This window comes from Barbatula barbatula, assembly GCF_947034865.1.
Source record: "Barbatula barbatula genome assembly, chromosome: 10".
Lineage (NCBI taxonomy): Eukaryota > Metazoa > Chordata > Actinopteri > Cypriniformes > Nemacheilidae > Barbatula > Barbatula barbatula.
In genome coordinates, this window is record NC_136773.1 from 13,952,858 (window position 1) to 13,980,055 (window position 27,198).

At 37.5% G+C, this 27,198-nt stretch overlaps 1 protein-coding gene across 2 annotated transcripts in view; it reads right to left on the reverse strand.

Annotated features, from left to right (window-relative positions):
* The window catches only part of b3gat1a (beta-1,3-glucuronyltransferase 1 (glucuronosyltransferase P) a), a 63,324-nt gene extending 40,383 nt beyond the window's left edge, over window positions 1-22,941 (reverse strand). Inside the window, exon 1 of one of the 2 annotated variants that reach the window (XR_013787174.1) lies at window positions 22,472-22,921. The gene's annotated coding sequence lies outside the window, so the exon portion shown is untranslated. Of the gene's footprint in view, window positions 1-22,471 lie in introns of both variants that reach the window. The other variant, XM_079465361.1, reaches the window with a different exon arrangement.
* Window positions 22,942-27,198: the final 4,257 nt, after the last annotated feature.

Below are 27,198 nucleotides of genomic sequence, written 5' to 3' on the forward strand. Positions count from 1 at the left end.
GGATAGTTCACTTATAAATGAAAGTTTGAATATCATTTTTTCACCCCATCTGTATGAATTTGTTTCTGCCGCAGAACACAAAAGAAGATATTTTGAGCAATGTATGCAACCTAACAACATTGGCCCCCATTGACTTCCATTCTGTGGACACAAAATCACAGAGACATTTCTCAAAATATCTTCTTTCCCTTTTTAACTTATGTAACTCAATTAGAAAATATGATGCCATCGACACCTCAAAGTTTCAATTACATGGAACACACACACTTATAAAATACTCTCAAAGCACTGTAAATTGCTTTGGAGGAGAGCGATTCACATTTTTGGAAGGAGGACAGTGAAAAGAAGCTTTTAAAGAGCTATTTAAAGTAATAGCCTTCACACTCGACTCCAGGACTTCCTCAATGAGAACTGCACATCAGAGAGAGATATTGTCACAGTCAGCACAACGGACAGGAGGAGTCCAGATCTTTTCAGTGCCTGTCCATTTCACTGGCGATAGCTGTCAGTCAACTCTCCTAGTCCCTTTAATGGCAGCGAGGATTCAATTAATCCCAGCAAAACGGGGTGCACCAGTTCATTTTCAGCCCTGGATGCTCGTGGCAGATCTGTTTACCTTGTGTTTCGCCTCAGGCTCCACACAGCCAGAATACGAACAGCAGAGGCCATCACCCATGCATGAACAGAAAAATACCCAAAGCATTGAAGCACTCACACTGGCTTGTTCGCATTGAATTTTAATGAGAGGCCACTGACATAGAGGACTGATGGAGGAAAAATGTCTCGTAAGCCAAGTTCGGTTTAAGCTGTGATAGTAGATAGAGAAGACTGACCATATATGTTCAGGGTTACGTGTTAACGTATGGAACTGTATGTAAAGTCCTAAAATATCATCATACAAACAATCTCAGTGCAGAAAAATAGAGAAAGGGGGATTTTTACACCTACCCATTTCCACATTCCCTTCCGTATCTCTCTCTCAAACAAGCTCTATATTCCTCAAATCAAATGAATATTGTCTTTCCTGCACTAGTCTGACACTTAAGAAGAAACACAACTGAACAGAAACCACGATCAATTAGAATTCAGCAATTTTCAGATTAATGTCAAAGTATAACTGACTAACAAGATATTAAGAGCACTGAAGAAGAAATCATTCCATTAAGCTGCCACTCACATATTAAGTTCATGCTCCGATGAGTTACACTATTAAAAACTGACCTATTCAGGTCAAATGACTAGTCCATTATGACCCTTAGACATTTGCATGTTATATCTTTGTGGTTATAAGGTGACTTCCTGCAAATAAGGAGCACTTCTGGTGCAGTCAACCAAACAATGAGAGCTGCACTTGAAATTGCGTGCGGCTCCCGGAGGCAACGTGACAGGATGACTAAAGAGGAGCTGTCCATTCTGCAAGGAGCGAAAACCACTTTGCCTGCCACCGTATGCATGTCAGTGTAATTACAAGCATGTGGGGACAAGAGGAGGACCACGATTTTCAGTTGAAAATTACTATATTAATACTCTGCAAATGAGAAGCATTTTACCAGTCTCTTAGAGCATGTGCCTATGTGCGTAGTGTTTGAAACAAGGAAATACTGGCAGGGATTTGAAATCACAAACACAATTTCGTCTCTAATCAGAAAAGCAAACACACAGCCTGATTCTACATTCTGCTGGCAAATATATACAGAAAAACATTCTGGCTGAAGAAACCGTATGCGCAAAGAACACAAAAAAACAGAACACATTTCTGATCGCTCCAGAGTCTAAGTTTGGATTTAGATATTTATTCAAGCACTTTTAGTTTGAGCCAATTTGATCTGGCTCCGAAAAACACACCTGTGGAAATTCGGTCTGCCTCCAACCGCTCTACTTGTTTGACACTCAACATTTCAATGCATTTTTCAAACTGCCTATCCTGCCATTCTCCAAACTGAGGCATCTGGGGCCCAATCATGATTCTGCCACGGATCCACTCTACTCTGCCAAGCCTCCCTGAAATTACCACTGAGGGTTTTGTCAGTGACAGAAGCTCTCAATGGCCCACATGATCAGACTCCACAAACTAAGCGTGAGAGCAATAAAGAAATCGAACTATCTCATATTTAACAGTGAATGAGACTGCGTCTATCTACTCCATGAAAGACCCTGGGAAATAAGACCACCTCAGTCACTTTGTTGTTACCACTGTAATATTCTGCAGTCTGTAGAAAGGAGCTTTCTGACAGCTGGAAAGGTGTCCGTTGGGTGCTTCCTTTAATTGTATATGTTTGAAATGAGAAGCGCTACATGGTGTGAGATGTTGCTCTGTGAATTATACTCTCCCAGCCTGACAGTGTGTTACTCTGATCTTTACCAGACACCCGACCATCTCATGTGTTTGTGTTCTGAAGTGTAAAACTACAACGGTTCATTCTTGTGAGAGATGCTACGGAGTCCTTTGGATTGAGTGTTTCTTGTTAACTAGGTTGTATAGTGGCTTCTATACACAATCGACCTACTATATATTTCTCTCTCGTCTATTTTTATTTCAGTGTGTGTTTCTGTGTGGATACATGCATGTATACCATTGCAGATGTTGCTGTAAAACAAATTTGCTCTTTATAACCAATGTTAATTTGAATCTAATTCAGCAGCATTTATATAAAGTTACCAGTATGACACTGATTCAGTTTTGAACAATAAAACAGTCAAATTTGTGGATAACTTGCCAAGTATCTTCTTTTCACTTAATCAGAGCTTCTTTGTCTTTCACAAATTTTGTTATGCCATTTGTCTTTTTTCTGCTTGGCATTGTATTGTTGCAAAGACGAGTGAGAGATTGTGTGAGGCATTCTTTTAATTTGTTGACAGCCCTGACATTTTTTATGTTTTAAAGGTTTATGAAGCATGATTGAAGTTTCTTCCTAAACCCCCTGGGTGTGTGATCAGTGATTCCATACTGGGACATACGTTTTCTGGGTTAAAATTAAGTCATAAATATGAGAAACTATAATACATTTACATGCACTAAAAGGAACTCATTACTCACCCACAAGTTGTTCCAAATCTGTATACATTTATGTGTTCGGATGAACACAGAGAAAAATATTTTTTAAGAATGCTTGTAACCATTGTAATTTGTCCAACTATGGTAGTCAATGTTGGCCAAGAACGGTTTGGTTAGTAAAGGCTTAACTGATGATCAGCTTCAAAAAAGTATTATTTAAGAATGGCTTAATTCATGTTTCTCAAACATTCCTACTGTACTACAGTATACCTCTACCAATAGTTCTGCCTCAATCTTGTGTCATTGATTGATTCAGAAGTTGATAAAGCAGGATGCTCAAACAAAAAGGTATTTTTCTTTGGGAGGTTCAGACTTTCCGAGGACTACAGTAATACCAAAATATTAAGCCATTGAAAGACACAAAAAATGTATATGTTCATAGCCAAGCAGGACAAACATTTTAAATAAGATCTGCTGACTTTTCACCGCAGTATCTTGACAGATTCAAGAACATTGTGGAGATATAGTTGCTCATGAGAGGCAGTATCCTGCATTTTAATACATTGACATGGAGTCATAGGTATGTGGGGGGAATACTGGAGATCTGACAGGTTTACAGTCAATAAAAATGTTTTGTATACTTTTTCTCAACCAAACGAAACAGGTCTTCACACTATGAATTCCTCAAAGATTCTGTAATCATACTATACTTATCCGGGCTTGGCTGAATTTAGACAACAATTAACAGCATGATTTTAAAGACGCACACCGGGGAATCTTTGCAAATAAAGCTGAACTCGAGACAGAGGAAATAATTTTGCACTGATTATTTATTCCCCAGCACCCCGAGAGCTTTGGAGAAAATCAATAACGTATGCAAACACCCGACCAAACAGCAATCGCAAATCACCGGGCGTAAAATATACACAACGCTAAAACAAACATAGAAATGAGTTTGGTCACAGATGGAGCTGTAACATATCGCACAGTCCTGCCCTTCAACTCAAATTCAAACAGCGCTGTGAAAAGTATAAATAAATCTGAATATATTGACTGTTCAAGGAAACTCAGGTTGCTTATAAATATCCTTATGTTAAGCATCCTCCCTTTTTCCCATCAGAATGAAGGGGTCAACTTACACTAACATACAGTACACAACTAAGTTATCCCCCAGTACACAACTAAGACTATCATCCTAGTCACAAAACAAACAAACATGAAATTTGTATTTCAGTTACTATATTACTACTTGTAACACAGTCCAATAAAAGGAAGGAAGGTGGCGCAACATTTAATTAAATAAACAAACAATAAAACAAACTTAAAATACAAACACAACATAAAGTCCAAGCCTGGCCCTCTCTCGTCATACACTCCTGTCGCTCGTCATTTTATGCTCCCGAAGCTCCTCCGTGAGAGATGCGAGACCGGTGCACGCACAGCTGAGAGTCATTGTCACTCACGTGCCCAGCCTTGCGCATTTCCCTCACGGCTCCCGTCGCGCCCTGCTCGCCACACTACTTTATTAGCTTACTTGCAGATTCTGCTAAGAAACCAGCAAAGCTTCACTATAATCCATTTTGGTGACCTAAAAAATGCTGGTTCAGAAAAACTTCCTGTTTCAGTTTTTTAAACAAAAGAAAACTACCAACAGAACATTTTTTATCCAATTCAAATTCTTAGATGGATATATTTAAGAGTTTTTCATTTGTGTAAGATTTAAGAATCAAATATATAGAAGTGAAACTAGAAGCGCTTCTGGAGCAGTGTTTTCTGTACTGTAAAACATATTTTTCTTGTTATTTGTTGAATCTAAATTTTTCAATTGGCTCAGTTAAAGTTTTAAAGAAAGACTATAAAGTGATATATTTATGAAACCTCATCTTAGCCCATTGAAAAATTTAGATGCGTCAAGTCGCTAGAAAATTATAGTTGAGCTCTGAACGTTTTTTTTTACAGTGAATGAACACATAATTACCCTCCAGATTTAATACAGAAAAACTGTGTACTATCTCAGTATGTTCTTGTTTTAAATAAAACATTAAATTGATCCATGGCCTGTACGGTAAGATTTACAGGATTTGCTTACCTATGTGAATAATGGGGGACAAGCAGATTATTTTTTATTAGTCAATGCTTTTTAATCTCTTAAAAACACAAGGTGCTACAGAGGAATGGTCAACATGCAGGTCTTCTATCAATTGACCCAGCATTAAAAAATACTGCTGCTGCCGCTTGTAAATTAACCCAATGAGACATGCTTCAGCGCACACTTCCACAGGCTGAAAGAAAGCCGACAGCTCAGTTCTTTCTCTTACTGGTATTACACATCTGCGATGGACAGTATCTTAAAATAAACCTTCAATAAGACTTAAAGATCTATCTGCTATTAGTTTAATGCCCAGAGGAAGATTTTATTTCCCAGGAGGTGGCACTTTCAGAGCTCAGAAAATGCATCAATTGCTCACTCAATGTCTTGGATTGTTTCTTCAAATTTTCCTTAAGAGGACGAAAGAGGCATGAATAATGTAAACATATAATGATATAATGTTTCTGATATCAATAACATCTGATATGTGATTTAGATTTTTTGTAGATTTGGGGGCAGTTCATAGCAGGTTACTTGTTTGTGGGCTATTTTAAAACATGCAGACAGCACAGGTATCAAGAGGTTCTTTTCAATATCTCATTCTTACTGGTGGCATCTACTGACAGCAAGACAGACAGTGAGTACCAAAACTTAATAAAGTCACCTACTGAAATCTAAATTCTATTCACAGCTGTCTATAAAATTAGCTCCAGTGTTACGTTTACCTCTGCTTGAAATGTGAGACCCAAATTGCTTGGACACAAGACTGCACAAAGGCATCTGCTATACCCTCAGCAAAATCGTGTAAGTGGCAATTTTGGCCTTATTGAACTGAGCTAAAAGCAGGGTAAGCTATTTTTCATGCAGTACACAGCCCTAGACAGCAGTTCAAGGCTTAGGGTGGTTGTTTTATAAACTGGTAACAGGGGGCATAAATGGATGCAGCTCTATGGTGCACAGTGTGGTTGGAAATTCGTATTCGGTCGAAACGGATAACGGCGGTCACTTTAAATCGGTTTAACTTAATAGTTCTCTAAGTATTAACCAAGAGGTTAAACCAAAGCTCTCCTGAGGTAAACACAAATGGTACGCTGGAGCAGCGCTGTAGTACTTGAGTGTGGACTAGAGACGTTTTTCTGTAGTCTCGGACTTGTCTCGGACTCATTGGTATCTGCACTCGAACGTTCTAGTTGGTCTCTACCGAGTCTGATGATTTTTTTGTTCTTCCAAACAAAACCATTGTTGAAGCATATATGATTGCTTTAGTTGGACTCTTGACTTTCATTATGTTCATTCTCTTTCCTCTTGTAGTAGGTTACTTTTTTTGATGGGTGTCAAGCTGTAAAAAAACTGATTTAATAATACTAAATGAAGTTGATGGCTGATTTGAGTGTTCTGGTTAAATTTAAAGTTTTTTGGATGTGTGTTTTTTCTGTCAATTCAAAGAAGTAATAAGCCAACCACTGCTTTAATCTCACAATGTATTATCACACAATAATCATAAATCAATGACAAAATGCACTCATGAGAAATTATTTAGGAAACTGCACAAAGACTACAATCATTATCACTTGATCCCAATGGATATTAGTTTGCATTGCCTGAACAATTGTAGCACACTGTTATAACAGACAATGAAAACCTAACGTTAAAACACAAGAATCAAGAGCCCAACTAAAGCATATAATGATCGTTTGTTGAAAAATTTTTCAACATTAATTGTGGTTCCAAAAGTGATGTTGATTGAAAGCTGAGAATGGGAACATTTTCCATTTGGAGCCCAAAATGTGATTGTTACACTACAATAAAAAGACTCGAAATTTGAAGTTACACTTCGTTTTTATGTGACTTTGGTGGAATTGATATACCTAAAGTAAATAAAATTACTTAATTGTATCTGCTTTTTTATCATTACAAATAAAATATGTGGTTTGGAAGGAGATTCTTTTTGTCTTGACCATCTCATTTGGACTTGGTCTTGACTTGGACTTGAACCTCTTTGGACTTGGACTCAGTCTTGACTCAATCTCAACTTTTCCTGGTCTTGGGGTCAACAAAGCTGGACCGACTTGTGCTGGAGGCTATGTGCAGACTGCATTGTTCTGTAGGTCGATACAGATGCAGACAGCACTCCACTTCTCTATTCACAACACAGTCACTATTGACTTAATTAATAGAGACATGTAGTACAAGAATTCTTATGCAATTCAATCATACAATATATATTAAATTAAAGCACTCTACAGTGTTTTTCCCTAGCCATTTTGAGGTAACAGTAAGGCTGTTAACCGAACTTCTGTAATAAACTGTAATATCATATCTGAAGTGTGTAATTTAATGTTCTTACTTTTGTTACCATTCATCAAACTAGCCATTGGTCAAGCAAACACATTTTAAAATACAAAGAAATATTTAGGCTAATGTAATATAGCTGTTGTTCTTCTGAAACCGTGTATCTCCATATTTCTTGATTAAAATGTTTGGCCATAAATCATTATTATTAGTCACCCATCATGTTTGTCACTGGCTTTTGCAAATATCTTTCTAATAAAACGTATTAATAAGTTCTTGTTAACTTTAACAACAAAGTATTTAATCATTTAAAAAGTACAGTGTTTTTTCTGTTTCCTGAAAAACAGCTAATTTGGACATCGAAGGTTTTAGAAGGACAGCAGAATATATTACTATATTTAAAAAAATGTAATAAGAAACAACCCGAGTAGCCAAATTCTGCTGTAAAACTGTGGACTTGCCAACCCTGAGGCTGAGGTGACTTTTCATCCCCATTACTGCCAAAATCAGCTATCAATAACTGAACATGTCCCTTTCTTTCTTGTCCTCCATTGTATTTTTTTCACAGCTTTAGTATAGCCTAAACATCAATGCAAAATGCACCGGACATTTTGTGAGGTAATTTCCATTTTCTCAATCTGTTTCTTATAAACCTTATTTCTGCAGGGCTAAAAGCACATGCCCATAATAGCATGAAAGGGCACATTTTTTTACACACTACTGGCAAATAGTTTGTGGATTATTTTAAGAGGTAAAAATGGAATGAGAGCAAGGATGGTTTAGCATGTGATCTTTTATCACATATGTGATGTCAATGTGAGACAACTACATTTGCCCTTAGATTATCCGTTCGCACACTAGACACGCCAATTCTGTTCTGGGAAAAGGAATCTTATATGTCACCAAACTGATTTCACCCTGAATCCTGCAGATGGATGGGCTGATGTATATTCCTGTGCAAACACTCTTACACTGTTTGCTCAGGGTTTAAAGGCTGATATATTATCGAGGGATATAACTTTCTTATCTTGGATGATAAATGATTTAATTTCAATCTAGTTACCAAGTAAATCAGATAGAACATTTCTCATGAACGTGATGAGGTTTGCAGTGCGAGTGCTAGAGAACCTTCACAATTTGAGTAACACTAAAACAAGACACTTACGCTAAAACTCTGCAAGTATAAATGAATACAGCACAGGCAGAATTCTATCTGTATGAAAGTATTGTTTTATTGTGCTCAAGAACCTTACTAGACAAGCTAACAGCTGACCTAATGACACCAAGGAAGTCTTTTTTCAACTCACATTCACTGGGATCATCTCTACTTTTTCATCTCTACAGCTTTATACCTTTTAACTCTCAGCTTAGCATCCTGTTATCTAGATAAAACACACAGCTATCCTCTTTAGAGCTCATCCTGCGCTGGGACACACAAATACAGACGGAAAACCCTACAATACTCTGTCAAGTGGTTACATTTAGCTGGTCTCAGGCTGTACATCCACAACTTGTCAGTGGTACATTTTCATTTGTGCAATTGGAAGACTCTTCTATCGAAAGCAATACTGTACATTTGTTTCTGACTATGTGCAATCCCCTGGGAAAAAACCCATGATGCTGGCCTTGCTAGGCCCATGCTCTAAACACTGAGCCACAGGAAAGTCTAAATGGCAATGCCTAAATCTGCTTACATGGTAGATGAGGATAAAGTAGATGCCAAAAAAGCGAGGATGCGGTCCCGCTCAGCCAGAATGTATAAGGGACTTTCAATTGGGATTGTTAGAGATACTCGAATGGGATGCTATAGGCTTGGATGACACAAATCCACAAAATTGTGAAAAAGTTTCCAATTTTAGTAATATTTTTGGCATATCGCTTCCCTGACACTAATGAAGGATTCATAACAGAACATCAATACTGAGATAAATGCAGAAGTCTTGATAAAACTGAAATAAATGCTTTTACATACGTTCTATAATAATGCTTTACATTTTAACTGTAAATTCGATCTTCACTACATTTATATATTTTTAATAAATTTTATTTTTGAACACAAAAGAAGATATTTTGAAGTAGGAAAGCAAAGTTTGGGGCACTTTTTTTTACTTTGCCAGTAAATGGTGGCCAAGATTGGTTTAGTTACTACAATTCTTCCAATATCTTTTTCGGTGTTCATCAGAACAAAGACATTTATTCACTGTAAAAAATCCAACTTGCTAAATGTTAAAGAATACTTGTTAAAGGAGTGAAATTATTGTTTCACACACACTAAACAAAATGAGCCTAAACATGTTTCAAACAAAGATTATTTTGTTGAGCGGACTTAGATTCTCAAGTTTTTGGCCAAAATTTGCCCACCCTACAAAACAGTGTATTCTGAATAAAGAATATTGCTAGAGTTTGAAAGTTCCCAAGATGCATTGCAGAATGTTAAATCCTGTGTTTCTTATTTGTTTTACTTAGTGAGGTTTAAAGATTAGTGAGGTGTGCGTGCATGACACCTGGGCACAACCAGTATAAATACTCTCAATGCTAGCTGTTAAGTTAATAAATAAAAGTTTCCGTCTCACTGAGGTAGATAAAATTTACAAATGTAGTAAAAGACAAATAAATGTGTTTATTTTAAAATAACCAATCTATGTTCTCTTTATATGTTCATCTTACAAATGTTTTTATTTCTGTTGTTCATTGGGTAAACTTAAGTATGTTGTTCCAACTAATGACTTTAACATCATTTTTTAAGTTGGGAGGACTTCAGTCTCTGTTTTTTTTTCGTGTTAACTCAAAAACGTGTTTGTGATAGTTTGCCTTTCATTTTATTTTTACAGTGTACAGATTTGGAACAACTCGAGGGTGAGGGAATGATGACAGAATTATAATTTGAATTGTTTCTGATTCTGAAAGGTTAATTTCTTATGAACCGTTTCAGCAGTTGATTTATCTGGAATCTGATTTGAATGCACATTTTCTGTGTGACTGTGAGAATCTGCAATAGAAAGAGGAAAGCGTGTATTGATTGCCTGTGTTTGAGATCACAAGAGAGCGCATGAAAAAATGAACAAAATAATGCAGGAAGAACAATTAGCCATGAACAATAGAGCTTTTCATTGGCTGATTAGCCCGTAGACTAGTATATTTTCCTCTGACATTCTGTGATATTACCAGGGCGTTACTGACATTTACTGGAGCAGCAATAAGGGCTGTTGTTGTTGTTGTTTTGGCTGATTCCCTCCTCAAATTGTAAGTTTGCTAGTTTATTTGTAATGTATTTTTATTCTTTGTTTCTACCTGTGATCTTTTAAGATTGTGGTTTGAGGGCTCATTCTGTTTTTCATCACAGCTCGCTTTGAAGCCGTGACGCTTCATGTTAGAGACTCCAATGAATTTATATCTAGGTAGTCTAATCAAAATCTGCGAGACATGCTGATGAAGAGGAACGATCTGTTTCCTCGCCTCACTCTGACACGCAGGTTTTTGATTAAAAGCACTACCGCAGACTCGCGGTCTCAGGAGAGGCAGTGCTACTCTACAAAGCATCTGGCTCTGTTGGCTCAATTCGCACCAGAACTCACACAGCAGGAGACTCACCACAGCAATTTAGGCACATTTTACATCTAGAAAAAAAGAGATAAAGGAAAAGAATAAGTGAAACCTGTGTGGGCTTATCGAAAAGAAGAAAGTAGATTTTTAATGGTTCTTAGATTCAACAACGCTGAGACTGGCTTTCATTGGATAAAAAAATCACAAACACTTATATAAAAATACCTACAATGAGCAGTGCTGTGAAACTGCTCAACACGGACGACGAAATGGTACGAATACAGCACGGTGTCTATTTTCCTCCATCCTGCATGTGTTCAGCACGACAAACCACGCATGGCCGTTGCCATGGAAACAGAAGGAACAAATCAGTATTGCCAGTCAGCAACACTGTGCCAAGGTCTCGACTGGGCTCAGCGTGTCCTGCATGCCCTTCCTAGGACCTTCTGAGTCGGCATTGGCAGGCAGAGTGCAACCGGATCAAATTCTCATAGGAACCCGGGACCCAGAAGGGGTGATGTGAATTGGCTTCAGTTTGTGCAGAGAGGTACTTCTGTTTTATTGTGGTAGCTTTCTGCTCTCTTTGGTCTGACTGACCTTCCAATAAAGATTTCGGATGTCTTTGTATTGTTTGAACTCAAGAGCCCTAAAAAACTATTTAGGTCGTCAGCTCAAAAAATAACTGGCTATTTTGTTCTGCCGAACACAAGCAAGATATTTGGAAGAATGTTTGTAACAAAACTGATCTGGGGCACAATTGACTAAACCAGAAGAAAAAAAATACTTTTCCTCTATAGACAAAAAAAAATAGTGTGGAATAGTGTCTGAAACGGATGCGTCACTACCATGACACATATGATACTAAATATTTCCTACAATCTGTAAAACATTGCGTACCAACTTGTTGAGGTGCAGTATGTGGCGAATTACACAATGTTCAATTACAAATATGCTTGTCTCCATTAAATCTCTGTGCACCGAACACAGCATTCGGCGCTGAGGTTACATAGGTATTGCCTTCTGAAAGCCATGTTGCTAAGCTAATCGCCTGTAGAGTGTGAAGCGTGCAGATGGAGAGCTTTAATTGGCCATTGTTTTGACAGCTTCTCTCAGTGAGTTAGTCTGATGAGGAACTCTGTGTGTGTGTAAACGCCGCCTCTGACAGACTGAGAGCAGAGACAGATTGGAGCGATCTGATAAATGTCCCTTCCTGTTGCAACACACACATTAGCTGTGAGGACGAGAAACGCTTATATAAACTTTTACACCTTATGAAATCAATGCCTTGAGTATAGCTCATAATATTGAGCATCATATAGAGTATTATATAATATCTATATTATCTTTCTCTGTCTACTATTCATCTAAGAGGTTATGATTCACCTCTTTGATGCAGAGAGAATGCAAGAGAAACAGCTAAACACCGATCAATCGCACAATGCCTAATGGTCACCCATTCCACGCAATCTGATGCTTATCTAAAGAAGAAAATTGGCCTGTCTAATAAGGTGAAGGTCAGTTAAAGATGTGAAATGATTTTTTTATTCAATGCAATTCCAACACATCACATGAAACGTGTAATGGAACATAATACTGCTTTTATATGACAGCAAACACTGTTTTTAGCTTAACACAAAACAACTATAAAATCAATGAGTCTGACTGAATAGAGACAACTTTGTATTACAGGACCACTGGGTAATAACTCATTGTTAATGGGGTATGTATATTTGTGAAGGACATGTATATATTATCATGACATACGAGCAAACAAGTGTATAGTACGCTTTATATTTCATGCATGAACATTGATTTATGGTAGATGAAGTTGAAGAGAGCCAGAGATATGGGAAATTAATAGAGTTAACAGGTCAATACATTGAACATATATGGCACATCGCTCTCAGAATCTAATTACACTTCTGAATGTGCTGATGCTGCTATGGATCAAATGACCGATATCACTTCCAATGACTGTAATAACCCAGAGACACTGACCGGATATTAAATCCTTTGTCGGATTTGTATTCTAGGATCTGTTATTTCTTAGGATGGCATTTTAGTGGCAAATAACAAACCAAAATCCTTGGATAACATTAAAACAACAATCTCATAATAAGACTTTAATGAGAATAAAGTCATAAAGTTTCAAGAATGTTAAAATCATAGAATTTCAAGATTAAAGTATTGTAGTAACGTTTTAAGCATAAATAATCAAGTTAGAGGAATAATCAAACAATTACAGTATTAAAATAATCATGCTGTTTCTTGTAATATTGTGATTTAATTACCAAAAAACGTCAACTCATTATATGATGCATAATACGACTTTTTTTATAATAATGTTAATAATGCTATCACATGTTTTTTGACACTCTCCTCATCCTATACTACCATCTGTAATGCTCTCTGGGAATCTTTTGTCTGTGTTGTAAGTTATTATTCTTTGTTTGTTACTTATTGACACTATAATTTTCCCATGGTTACTTTTATACTGTACATTATTGCACCGTGATATGTAACTGCAGTCATGACCGGGCTGGGCAAATGCCAACCGTTTATTTAACTGTCAAATTGATAGCGAAATGTCTGTTTATGATTTGTTAATCGATTGTCTATTAACTGTCCACTGTCAACTGTTTAACTGATTGTGAAATTACATGTTTAGATATTGTGAAGCGATTGTCTATGTACAGCGTCCTGAGCCTGGGATAGGCACTTTATAAATTGAATATATTATTATTATTACTATTATTATTAACTTGATCCTCCTAGAAAGCCAATTAAGGGATAATCCTTATGAAACACTTTATTCCTAAAATCTTTTTTTAACAAGGCACAAAAACACCCATCTTAATTTCTTTCTACATCCTGCACAATTTAAATTGTTGCTTATTAAATCAGAATAAATTTTTGTCTGTCTATCATTTGGCGCATCTCTTGTGATTATTCATACATTTTTGAATGGCTGACACGGACTGATTTGATTGCTCAAACAGCCTAGCGTCCTCAGTCTGCAATGTTAAAAAAAACTTCCCAAATCCAAGCTCCTGAGTTGCTTTATTTACCCAAGTCTTATTTACCCAAAAGTCTTGATTCAGACTTTCCATCATCGCTCCATCCAGCTCTGATTATCTTCCTAAACCGTCGCCATTGAATGCAGATAGTTTTCACACCATACTCAATATCAAATCACAGAATGTACAGGACGGGTGTGAAACAAATTGGCATCTTCAAACTTTGCTAGCTCATTCTCCCTAAATACTTAGACTCAAATGTGGAGTGTAAAAAATAAAGTCAGCTATTCTCTTTTGAACCTACTGAATAAAATGTTGGATCCCTGTGTTTTTAAATTCCCTCTAGTAAGAGTTGGTTTTAGTCATTTATTTTGAATTGACTGCAGTGTTGTAAAAAGCATTGGACCAGCACGGGTCCAAGAGGCAATCCCCACGCTACTCTCATGCACGCTTGTCTTTAAAACATAACATTAGCATGTCAATGTGAGCTCAGTTTGCTACCAAAGACCCAGGCGGATAAGATTGGTACAGCATGGTGTTGTCGATAAACCAGACGCTTTTACTTCAGAATTCCCACTGACATGTTTTCACTGCAGACAAATCGATTAGTTTTCTGTTTATCTCATTTAGCATTTATGGAACAACTGAACAGCGTCAAACCTTCTGCACCCCTTTGGTCATTACACCGCATGGATTCTTTCAGCAAGAAATCCTGTCAAATATTTTTGTAAGACCATCCAGTGGTCTGTGCAAGACTGACGCTTTTATACGCGTCCCGCAGAGGGATGCATACCGGCATGCGGTCAAATTATCATTACGTGATCTGACACATAAAAACGCACGATTGAAATCTGTTGTCATGGTTTTCAAATGCCATCATCCACCCAATATTTGGGCCTCACTTTTCAGGAGAGAAATAGCCACCAGCTACTCAATGCCCCTTTGTAAACATAATTTGTGCAAACTGATGGACCTTAATGGGATTTCTCCGACATTCATTAGGCTGATATAGCCATTTTAAATAGTGCGTTCACCCTGCATCTCAGCACCTTGGAACCCAATACCAGGAAAAGTCTGGGATAAGAGGACAAATCAAGTTGGACAAATCAAAAATGAAAAGCAGCATTAGGGAGTGCTGAAGTGACATCTTACTCTGGAGGTAAAATCAATAGCCAGCTGTCAGATTTAATGCAACGTATAGATGCTTTCGCCGTGCTCTGAAGCGTGCAAATTCACTTAAAATATTTAGACACTCATGTGGTCCGCATATTACAACAAAAACTCCATAGTGTTTTTGTCTTTGCTGACGTAAAGAAGCGGATGCTTATAGTAACTGTTGCCATGCTTTCCAGGTCAGTGAATCCTTTGGCTGTGCCACCTATTAAAAGGATTGGTGCATCCTAAACCCACAAGGTTTCACTATACAATACTGGCTCAGTATGAGACTGTCACAGTTCATTAGTGTTAATGATGCATGGTGATGATTCTTCTTCCAGCTGTGGTGATAAGTAGAGATGTCTGATCATCTCTTATGTTTTATACATACATTCTAACAGACAGATCAGAGAGATCAGTATGTTAAATATCAAACCGAAGCAGAAAATAGTCTTCTGTGAATAAATGGGGAGCATGTTAAATTACTGCTTGAAAGGAAAATGAAAGTGGCCCGTGGCACGTCTCCCACGTTGAGAGATGGACTGTTTTCAGAGCGAGAATGGCAGCGAGTCTGCCTCAGATGTGTAGAAAATCAATGTGTGCGCTACTGCCAGCCCCCCAGCTCAGAACACATCATTTCAGGCTGTGTACATGTTGCTAATGTTGTATATTTCACCTTGAATGAATGAATGTTGGGTTGCTAAACGGAACAGAAGAACAGTGGGTTTACCCACTACAATTTTTCTAGAACTGGTTTGCTCAATATGTACTGAAATGAATTCCGTTTTACGTTAACTCTCAAATTGCATGTTTATCATTTTATTAAAATTGCCATAACAGAAAGAGGCTTTGTATTAAATCATATAGTCCATTTAGTGTGCAATAACAAAAAGAAAAACATTTAGGCAAGCTGCTTTATAGTTTGAATTGACCTGCATTAACAGAAAGAGGATCTGTATTAAATCATATAGTCCATTTAGTGTGCAATAACAAAAAGGAAAACATTTAGGCAAGTTGCTTTATAGTTGGAATTGACCTGCATTAAAGAGAAATTTGCAACCAAATGTATAGGTTCATGATCTTTACATATTTACATTTCGGTAGATCAAATGGTAATTGACTCCTTTAAACCCCAAGAGTATTTCACAAGGATTTAATTCAAAGCCAAGCAGGCCGCCGATGACTAATTATACGAAACCGATAATTAAAGCCAAAGGCAAAAGTGAAGCTGTCTCATTGGTGGCTTATTTTGTTAAAACATATATTCAATTCTTTTACTTGCCAGAAACATCCAAAGGCAAAGCAAGCACATCACAAATCACTAAAGTCCAAAATTCGGAATAGCCCAGTGTCGCACCAGACACAACCCCACATTGATGTGGTCTTTTGATATTCTTCAGATTATCACACAAAAGGTGAACAAGAGTGTCTTGCAGCATATCAGCGGAAAATATATTTAAAGAGGCAATCGGTTACTACAATACCTCATTACCGAAAAAACAAGCAACCCAATGAGAAACACCAAACTTCTTTCTGGAGTTCAAGTGAAGCTGCTGCAGTTATTTATACTGTTTTAAAAGGCTGACTATTCACATTTTTATATTACAGTATTTAATTTCATACTGATGATATACCAAATGTTGATTCCCTAGCATTGCTGATGGCACTGCAGTCACAAAGACCCAACATGATTAATCAAATCAATGCAAAATTTTTGAATTCCATTATTTAAGCATCAAGTCAATTTGTTAAATACCTCTCTGAATAATAACAGACCGATTCCATCCCTAATTATATTTAATCGGTTGAGATCTGTAGTGATGACTAGTATAATTATGAATTTAATAAAATGACATTTAAACACACTACATTATACACTTGACAGACAGAAAAAAAGGAGTACTCATACTGTAATTTTATATGTATGAAGCCAATGGAATCCAACAATCAATGTGTATTATATTTGCAAGCAGTGCAAAACAGTGCATAACTGCATGCAGTTCACCAAATGTCCCCCCCACCCCCATTTCTAAGCAAAACAGCAACATAAATCATTATGGCCACACGCTGTGCGAGATCAATCCTGTTTCATACCGTAAAAGGGACATCATTGAAGACTCAAATTAAATATGAATGCACCTGGTATCCGTAGATGAAACAGTCATGGTCACCATGTTGTGAGTCTACAGATTTAGAAAATGTGATTGGTCTCAGATATTTCACAGCGCTCCTATCACAAGCGCAGCAGCAGCTGTGCAGGAATCGGGGGCCGTTCCAGACGGAATATCACAGGTGGGGAGGAGGGGTGGCCCTATGTATTACCACTGCTGTTTTAGTGAGCAGTCACGATAGACAGCTATACTTAGGAGAATTAGATTTACTAAAGGGAGACTTTATTGTTTTTAAAGGTCATTTGCTTGTTATCCCTCATGGCTGGTGGTGATCTTTTCGGCATTCTCATCAAAAAGGCATTTTGCCTGCTGTAAAATGCAGGATGTCTGCACAGACATCTGGAGGCTTCAGACTTTTCAGCCGTATACTGAACGTTATCCTCATCCAGTGGATTCACAAGCTCTAGGAAAGGATTGAAAGTTCACTGAAAAAGTTTCGGAAAATTTTCCATTTTCCATATTATCAGAATGTGATTTGAAAGAGTTGTGTGGTCGATGCTGTCTACATTTGATTTTAGTGCAGGCAAAAGAGCAGTATGGAGTACGGCAATAAAAAACTAGGGTTAGGTATTGTACCTGTGTTCTAAAACACTGTCCTATTTTGAAAATTTGGGCAGACAGTTTAAAGAAATCTTACAGTACTTGATTCCACTTTCAAAGTTATAATAAATCACATTGATGTAGTATAAGTGTCCTGTGTAAATCTTGGTTGGATTTGCTGTACACTGCACCACTGTAGAAAAATGACAACAAAGAAACCTTATAGGTATAGTTTAGCTATAAATGAGAATTCTGTCATTAGTTAGTCATCCTCAAGTTGTTTCCAACCATTTCTTTGTTCTGTTGAACAAGAATGATATTTGGAAGAATGAGTTAGCAACTGAGATTTCTGGGGCATCATTGACTACCATTAAAATGGTTGGTAAAAGGTTTTGTTTACCTAAATTCCTAAAATATTTTCTTTTGTGTTCAACAGAACAAAATATTTTACTATAGTCTTTCTCCTACCATAAAATCTGAGTTGCTAAGACATTCTTCCAAATATCTTTCTCTGTTTTCAACCAAACAAATACATGTATACAGCTATGGAACGACTTGAGGTTGAGAAATTCATGACAACATTTTCATTTTTGGGTAAACTATCCCTTTAAACCTTTAATGTTTAGTAGCTAATAGTCATTCAACTTAACACAATTAAAGATTGGGTAACACACACAGTTTCTGCCAATCTCATATTAATCTTGAGAACCTATACAGTAGTATTGCATACGTCGTATGTATCAAAGATTATTTAGTTTAATCAAATTTATAAAAGATGCTGTTCTATTGTTTTTTTCTGGAAAAACATGAGCAGGCAGTGAGACGGAACTACAGCACGAGTACCAGAACATCATGGCATTAATCCCTTCGAGTTTGATTAACTGTTTGCAGTTCATGCCCGGCATCTTTTAGCACTGGGAGCGAGCCATCTATCAGTTTCAAACGATTTCCAAATCCACGTTATATTCACTGTTTACAAAACATTCATCACTGAAATGCCATGAACAAACAAACATGGCACAGCCAATGGGTTCTATGCACGCGTGACTACCGCATTTCAAGTTCAAAACCTTTGGCAGCTTCCGGTTTGGGAGACTTAAAGAAAAATGACAAAATAGTTCAATTTAGCAGATGCTGTATACATCGGCACACAGCAGTGGTATACAGAAGTGCTGTTCTGACGTATTTTAATGTTATAACGGAATGCTAATTTATGAAAGTAACATTTCATATAAGGTAGAACAGCACTTCTATGTACCTGCTATCTATTTTTTATTTTTTCCATTTCTCCCTGCTTGAAGTCTCCCCAACCGGAAACTGCAGAGGGTTCTGAATGTGAAATGCGGAACTCAGGCATGCCTGTAGCCCATCTTGATGCAGCGCAGGCAATCTTGACAAGCAGGATATATCCATAAATGTAAATGGCAAAATAAAAATCCTTCCTTAGTGGTGTTTTGGTGTTTAATCCTGCATTTTTGTTAGGAGACCTCGTAACCTGATGCTTCAGAACGACCAATGACAAATTTGAGAAACGAAACATGATGAATGAATGATGTTTAGTGAATACCTGGTTTAAAATCAATACTAAAATTCTTCTGTTGGATTGGTCTAGCATGCATGTCTTATTATACTGGGTTTAAATTACATTTTTGCCTACTTATCTGCAAAATCTCTGTTGTTTCAGGGCCCAGTTCACTAAATGCATTTCATACCGTTTTAGACATGCAGTAATAGGGCATTAAAGACGGAGGCAGGGCAAATAGTGCAAAATTATGAAGCTTTTTTTTTACATAGAACAGAGGCTGATTGTGTTTAATGGGTTCATAATGACTTAATATAAATACTCACTGGGCACATTTCCGCACATTTAGCACCAGTATACAGTATACACTGAAAGATCATGTGCTGATGTTTTGCAGAACGGTTTAATGAATTTGTCTCAAGGTGTTTGAAACGAGTTTACAGAACACTCTGCAGTAGCATATTCAACTCATTTTTTATGGTGTGAAACTGTCCATGGTAAATAAGTTTATCCAAACATTTTTAAGCACACAAATCAGAAATTGGTGTAAGAAACAGTAATTGCACAGCTGCCAGACATCATTAAGAAAAACGTAAGGCATATATATGAATGAAGAGAGTCGTTGGCACACGAACGGTGGGCGTCCGCGTGAGACCCCGCTGAGGAAATATGGCCTGGCACCCTAGCTTTAACTTCCCAGCCCTTCTGCCACTATAAGCCGAGCTCTTCCGGGGGTAACAGCTGCTGTCCCTGGGGGGGATATGGTTCTGTAATGAGAGTGTGTTTGTGTGTGTGTGTGTGTCCATGACTGCACAACTAAAGTGGGCCAGAGATGGCAGCCAAACACAAGCTCAAAGACCCGCGGTGCGGAATTCAAGAAGGCAGAATAACAGCCCAGCCTGAGGCCTGGCAATCTGTCCTCCTGCTTTTCCCTTCATCCTTCTCTCTTATTCTGTTTCTCAGCTGTTCATTAGCCGGCCATTGATAAGGAGCGATGGGTGTTGGTGCTCCGCTCTGGCCAGCGCGAGCTGGTACAGAGAGTTGATCTTGCCATAGCGGTGTGGCAGCATGGGGATGAATGAATAATGCATCCGTGGTAGCGTCACTCAGGGAACAATTGTGCTGGTTAATATTCATGGCATGGAGATTCAGATGGCGTTGTGAATCGCTTTACAGTCTTTAGAGAGCCGAAACGCCACCAGCAAACTAATAGCCTTTGTGACACATATGAAAACAGGGTTTTTTATGTGGGTTTTCTGTGGGGAAAAAAAGAGCGAAATGGGACACAGCAGTTGCAGTTTGAATCAGAGTTTGTCGACTTCACAAATTGTTCGCATATGAGTGAGAGAGTGAGAGTGTGTGTGTGCATGTGTGTGAGCAAGGGAGGGCGAGAGAGCCTGCAGCAAGCAGCTCTTTCTTATCATGCTTTCAAATGCCAACATCAGAACTGTTTCGATCAGAAGCACTGTGAATTTTACCCACAGGACTTCAAAACATCTCAGAAATCTGCTGAACCCAAATCCCTGCAACTTCACTGATTTAGCTGAGGGGCTGACTGATATTGTTGGCTTGTATTCTTCTCTTTTGTACTGTTAGGCACGATGTGACCACATAAGTTATCATGCAGTCTGTTATGGCAAGTAAGGGATTTCATTGCTTACTGATCTGCATATATAGTATGAATACTCAGGTGTGTCTTTAATATTGTTGAAGGTGAAATACAAGCCATCAGTGCTATGTGCTGACAACACAAAGCAAAGAAGGGGCTAAAAATGTTTAGGAGAGGCACCTATACCTTCTTTTACTGAATATATATTGTAATATCCAGTGAAAGGTCATATTTTCTATTAAACATGAACTTAGCATTGACTCATGCTGGACATTCGTAGTTTTGTTGGATATACTCAAAATTTTTAAGGGTTGTTGTTATTTGGTCAACATTGTTATTAAAGGAATTTTTTATTGTGAAATGGATAGTTCACCTAATAAAACTCACCATTTATTTGCCCTCAAGCCATTTAAGACCTACAGTATATAACTTCTGCTTCTGTGGTACGCAAATAACGTAATTTAATAATATAAACTAATTATAATTTTTGGGTGAACATCCCCTTAAAATGTTTTGGTTCGATTTTTTATAGTTTTTCACCTCCCTTCAGTGGCTTATCCCTTCACTGTCTCATCTGTTTTCTTCTTTTCTATTAAAACTTTGCTCACAACCTCTGAAATCATTATTGACGTCATTCAAAACCCAAAACCTCCCAGTTATAGTTCTGCCCAATCTGTTTGATCACCAATTCATTTTCCCAGAGTAATTCAAGTCCAACAGGGACGCATTTCCTGATGACATCACAACACGTCAGTACTAATGGTTTTATAGTCTTGCCCTGGAGCAGCGCTGTCTTGGTCTTATGTAATGATTTATTTGGATATGGTTGTTATTGCTTTAGCAGCTGGCTGAGTTGTGTTTCACACAATAAATGAGAGTGGATGGAGTGTTGATGGAACTGACACTTTCCTTCTCTAATTAGCATCACGTCTAACTCACACTTGTTTAAACACTGCTTGTTTACTTTGTGTGGTGTCACTGGGTCAGGTGGTTTTAAGCCTTAAATGACTCAACTTTAATACAGATTAGATGTAGATTAGGACTAGCGATCCTAAATAACCTAAGGGAAGCGATGCAGTGTTAGCTTCTGTAAGTTCTTTTGTTAGGACAGTTTTGCGCTTCTTGCAGTGCATATATGTCATTTATTGAACCTGTTCCTCCGACAGGTGCCAAAACTAGTGAGTTTCATAAAATTTCATATTTTTTTTCCTTTAAGTTTTGCTACAAATTGCCAGAAGATACAATAGAGCCGGAAAGGATGCGTACTGTGCATTGACTTTCTGGGCTCAGCCGGGATTATGAGCGATTCCTTTCTTCAGGCTAGCCGCAGGTCACTGTCAAAACCTCATCTCCATGTACATCCTAACATATGCATGGCTTGTTCTCCAGGGCTCATCCACACAAGCGTGTCTTAATCTTCCACACGAGAGGGAGCACAGCAGTCTCAGCCTGAAATGACTAAATGCTTGTCGCCCATAATTTTTACTCCTTCTTTTTGCTTTGTTCTGTCTAAATCAGACAAAGAATGTTTGTCTTACCTTATGTAGCTGCAGCTATTTCCATAATGACTGATGCTTCATTCATCAAAAAATCCCTCATCCTTCTTTTACTCTTTGTCTCTCTTTATTTCTTCATCTCCTCTGCTGCTCCCTGTTTTCGGTCAAGTCGAGTGTTTCTTTTTCTGTTTGTGCTGTAGCTTCTGGAATGAGCTTTAGTATCAGAGTGGAAACATGGACCGTAATTAGAAGCCTGGAGGACGATCGAGCCGGTAGATTTACCCCCCTTTCTTCTCTCTCCTGTCAGACACGCTCTCACTCAAGCCCACGATCCGAGGGATGTTGGCAAGACTCCGCAGTAATGGTGTGGTTATTTGCTTGGTGGTCTCTCTCCGTCCGACCCTTGATTTCTCCCTCCACGTTCAGTGTCACGGCTGTGGCTGAGTCCGGCTGTCAGAACGCATGGAGATACATCTGTGAATGTGTTTATGTGGCTCCAGCGTAGCCTCTTCGCAGAGACCCCCCCTCGCTTAAGATGTGCTCACTAATGGCATATACCATTATGGCTGAGAGCAGGGTGGGCTGTGAGAGAAGCAGGGGGAGCGAGAGGGGGGGAGGATAAGGGAAGCGAGGTTTGGTGGGAGGGATTGAGTGGGTATTAATGCTATTGTGTTTGTATGTAAATATTGTTGCTTTTTTCTTCACGTTTTTTTGTCAATGTAAATAAAATAGTGAAAGTGGACCAGCAGTATCAGCATCATACATGTGCTCATTAGAGCAGTATTGATGCAGATGACTCTAGCTGATCTGATAATGACCAGTCTTTAGTGTTTTACTAGGGCTGCCACGATTTTATACTTTCAATACATGACTATCGTGACCAAAAGAATTCACAATTATTTATTAAATAAATAAATAACGCTATTATTTAAATTCATCTTTAGTTTACTTTATTATAGCTTTTTATACTTGCCAATTAAGCATATTCAAAGTAAGAGTTGGAAAGAGAAATTGTAACCATTTCTTAAACTCTTTAGGCAAAATGTTGAACAGGTTCTGAATTATTTACAATATTATCATGTGTTGTGGTAACATGAAACATTGATATAACATTGTTATGTTATGGTTATTGTCAATGTAGGTTTTCACACCCTTTTTTCATACTGTAAACTTTAAGTTTACTTTACTTTATTTTTAAATCCCTTTGTACAATTTGCATTGTTCAAAGCAGATGTACAGGGAAAAATTTTTAAACAAATCTGCACTTTCTTCTGTGTTTTCCAAGACATCTCCCTCGTGCCTCAAGATCAGTGGATTCTGTAGTTGTCTTTAAGAATCGTCTAAAAACACATCTCTTCCTTCAACATCTGACACATTAGTACAGTCTTCTATTTCTTCTCTACTGTCCTATCCCAACGACAAAAAATTAAAATAACTTAACTTCATATACTGTGGTTGGCTAACTGAGACCAATTTTACTGCACGTATGCATTGTTGTTCATTTGTTCTTTTGTTGCACAAATTGCTTGTATTATGTTCCCCTACTTTGTAAGTCGCTTTGGATAAAAGCGTCTGCTAAATGACTAAATGTCAAATGTACAGTAAATGTAAGTATAGAATCAATATATAGCCCTCAAAAGTAAAAATAAAGATACATAGACGTATACAGACACATATAAATGCATACTGTCATTTAATCTGTATTTCTAGATGTATTGTGACCATTCCAGTCCTGTGTCTGTTAAATTTCAACAAAATCGAAACCGTGACATAAAGTCATCCAACAGTAATACGAAAGACTCATGAAAACTTCCCAAAATACAAATGTTACTGTTGTATTGCTTAAAAGTGAAAATGAATTTGTTTTCTCTGCAGTTTTTGTGGTCTGATAAAATTCAGAGCATCTTTTCTGTTATTGACCTGTTCCTCCAGTTTTCATTTTCTGCAAATAAAGGCTAATAGAAAGAAACAATATTTGTACATGAAATTTGGGATAAATGTTTTTCCAAGGCTGTATATAGAGTACAAAGTGCATGCTCTTGTTGAAATCAGCTATGTATTGTTTATTGGCCATAAAATGAAAATATTTACCAGCTTTTGTCAGCAGAAATGTAACTATTGGTGCATCACTTAATTGAAATCTAAAGATGTATATCACTGCTATTCTTTGATTTAATACTGTAATAATGTAACAGAAACAAATAGTTATTTATATATTTTCATCCAGTTCAAGAATGACTGTATAAAATATAATTTCATTACAGTGTCTCCACCCATCTCTACCCAAACAATTGTCAATCGAAGTTTTCCATCTGGGTAAATTTCCAAAACGGCCTAGCAACATTTTGAGATCACTTGGGAATATTTTAACATTCTGACATACGGTCTTTGGGATCACCACATGTACACTAAATGAACAGATGGATTGCAATACAGAGCACATGATCAAATATGCATCCCATTGTCCATTCTGCGATTGAGAAACCTTTGTATTGTGTTCAAAACAAATGATTTATATGTGTTTGCAAAATAAATAGCAAAGTTATTCAAGCTCACAGTAATTAATCATCTAATAATTCATCTGTCTACTGCTTAACTTTGAAGCCACATCAACATGAGTTTTACAGCTCATGGTTTCAGCGAAAACAATTGATAAACATTGAGAATACACTTAATTTAATGTCAATATATCTGAGCCTGTTAATCTATAAAAGTAAATTATTTAAAAAAGAAATTAATGTGTTTAAACTGCCATTAACATCCATTACATACTTTCTCATGCGGCCAGAATCTGTTTGCTTTGCCATAGGATACAAATATTCAGGCTTGTTGTCTGGATAAATGTGTCCACAGAGACAGAGAGTTATATAATCCCACCAAATGTGACGGACCAGCCCAGTGGTGAGAGAACATTCAGAGCTCATGGAGTAATACGAGGGTGAGACATTTTAAATAAACATTATTTTGTGGCGTACCACCCGCTGACAGGATGAGAGTATGTGTTTGTGTAGCCTCATCCAGAAGAAACAGAGGAGGATTGTCACCAGACACTGAGATCAGTCAGCTGTACAGAGGAACCAGTGAGCATTCAGGATTTTAAGTTGTAAAAAATGTTAAACCCCATCTGTATTGTGAGTGACACACTGTCATGTGAAACTGCACGTCGAATGAGAATTTTTTTTGGGGGATTGTACTTAATTTGATCTTGTGTCTGTGGTTAGAATAAAACAACTTAAAAGAACTACAAAAGTTCTAAACCATTACTGTTTTTGTGCTGTGCTAGGTTTTTGTAGTTTTTACATGGAAGGTCATTGGAGAAGTGGGACTAATGGCCACATGACTGATTCTTTTAATGTAAAAAGGTCCGTTTTGGTTTTATGCAGAGCCGGACAGTAACGGAGTACATTTACTCGAGTACAGTACTTAAGTACAATTTTGAGGGATCTGTACTTTACTTGAGTATAATTTTTGGGGAGTACTCATGACTTTACTCAAGTACATTTGAGAGGCAAATATTGTACTCTTTACTCCGCTACATTTCTATCCATAACCGTAAGTACCCGTTACTTCTAAAAAGGAAAAAGAAAAATCTCGGAAACCACCAATTTGTTTTTTCCCTCTCAAACGTGATTGGATTGTGCAGGCGCCACTTATTGGGCCAGCCTATCAGCAACAATCACCCAGACCTCAGAGCTCTATCATTTGCTGTACAGCTGTCAATCATCTCACGTCTGCATGACACGTCCTGTGTACACTTCCTCATTCAGGACATCCGCGATGAAGCTAAAGTAACATTTCTTCACCAAAACAAGAAGCTAATAAATGCACGATTGAAGAATATGTGTTTTGTGTGTATTTTCATGCGATTTGGGGGTATTTTTATACGAATAAAGAATAAAGGGAAGAGTAGCCAATAGCGTCATATAAAATGCTAAATATAACATGAAATGAACTTGAAAACATCGCGACCGGTCAGCTGATTTTCTTTAATCATTATTTTCTCTTCTTTGCTCTATGCTGCGTGTATAACACGGTCAGGTTCAGAGGTGTGTCAGAACATTGCTATATCGCCTTCTTTGCTGTTTTAGGTTTATTGATTTCAGGGGCGGCGTTTGTGTATGGCCCTAGCGTTCAGAAAACATTGTTGAAACAAAGTACGTGTGCATAATGAGACTCATTAAAGATAATTAAACTACTTTACACTGATGTGTACATGTAGCATAGGCGTCGGAAGCATGTGTATTTGAGAATGTATAAACACCGTTAATTCACATAGCGTCATTGACGTATAGTCGGTAAGACCGAAGATATGTAGTTTTGACGTGACATCATCGTAATGTTGGTTCGAAGCTCTTTTTGGCTAAACTCGTTTGTCTGCATTTTCCACATTTAAGATCATATACAGGCATTTATTTCCAATAAAACAAAGAAACTGCTTACAAAATGCCTAACAGTGATTTTGGAATCGAGTGTGAGGTTATGGGTAGTGCGGATGGTCTTTATTTTCCCAATTAGTTGGCATCCATTTAATAATTTTAATAAATCGAATAATTTACACTATTGTTATTGTATTTCATTCATAATGTAAAACGCTATCTGTGAAAAATTTTAAAAATATATTGTACGGACATAGCGCAGTCGCAGTTTAGGCTATTATGTATTTTGCGATTTGCCACTAGCTATGCCAGGATTAGCTTAAAAATGAAAAGAATCAAGGCTTAACAACCTTGCGACAAGGTAAGACATGTTTTATATTTAATCTTGTTTCC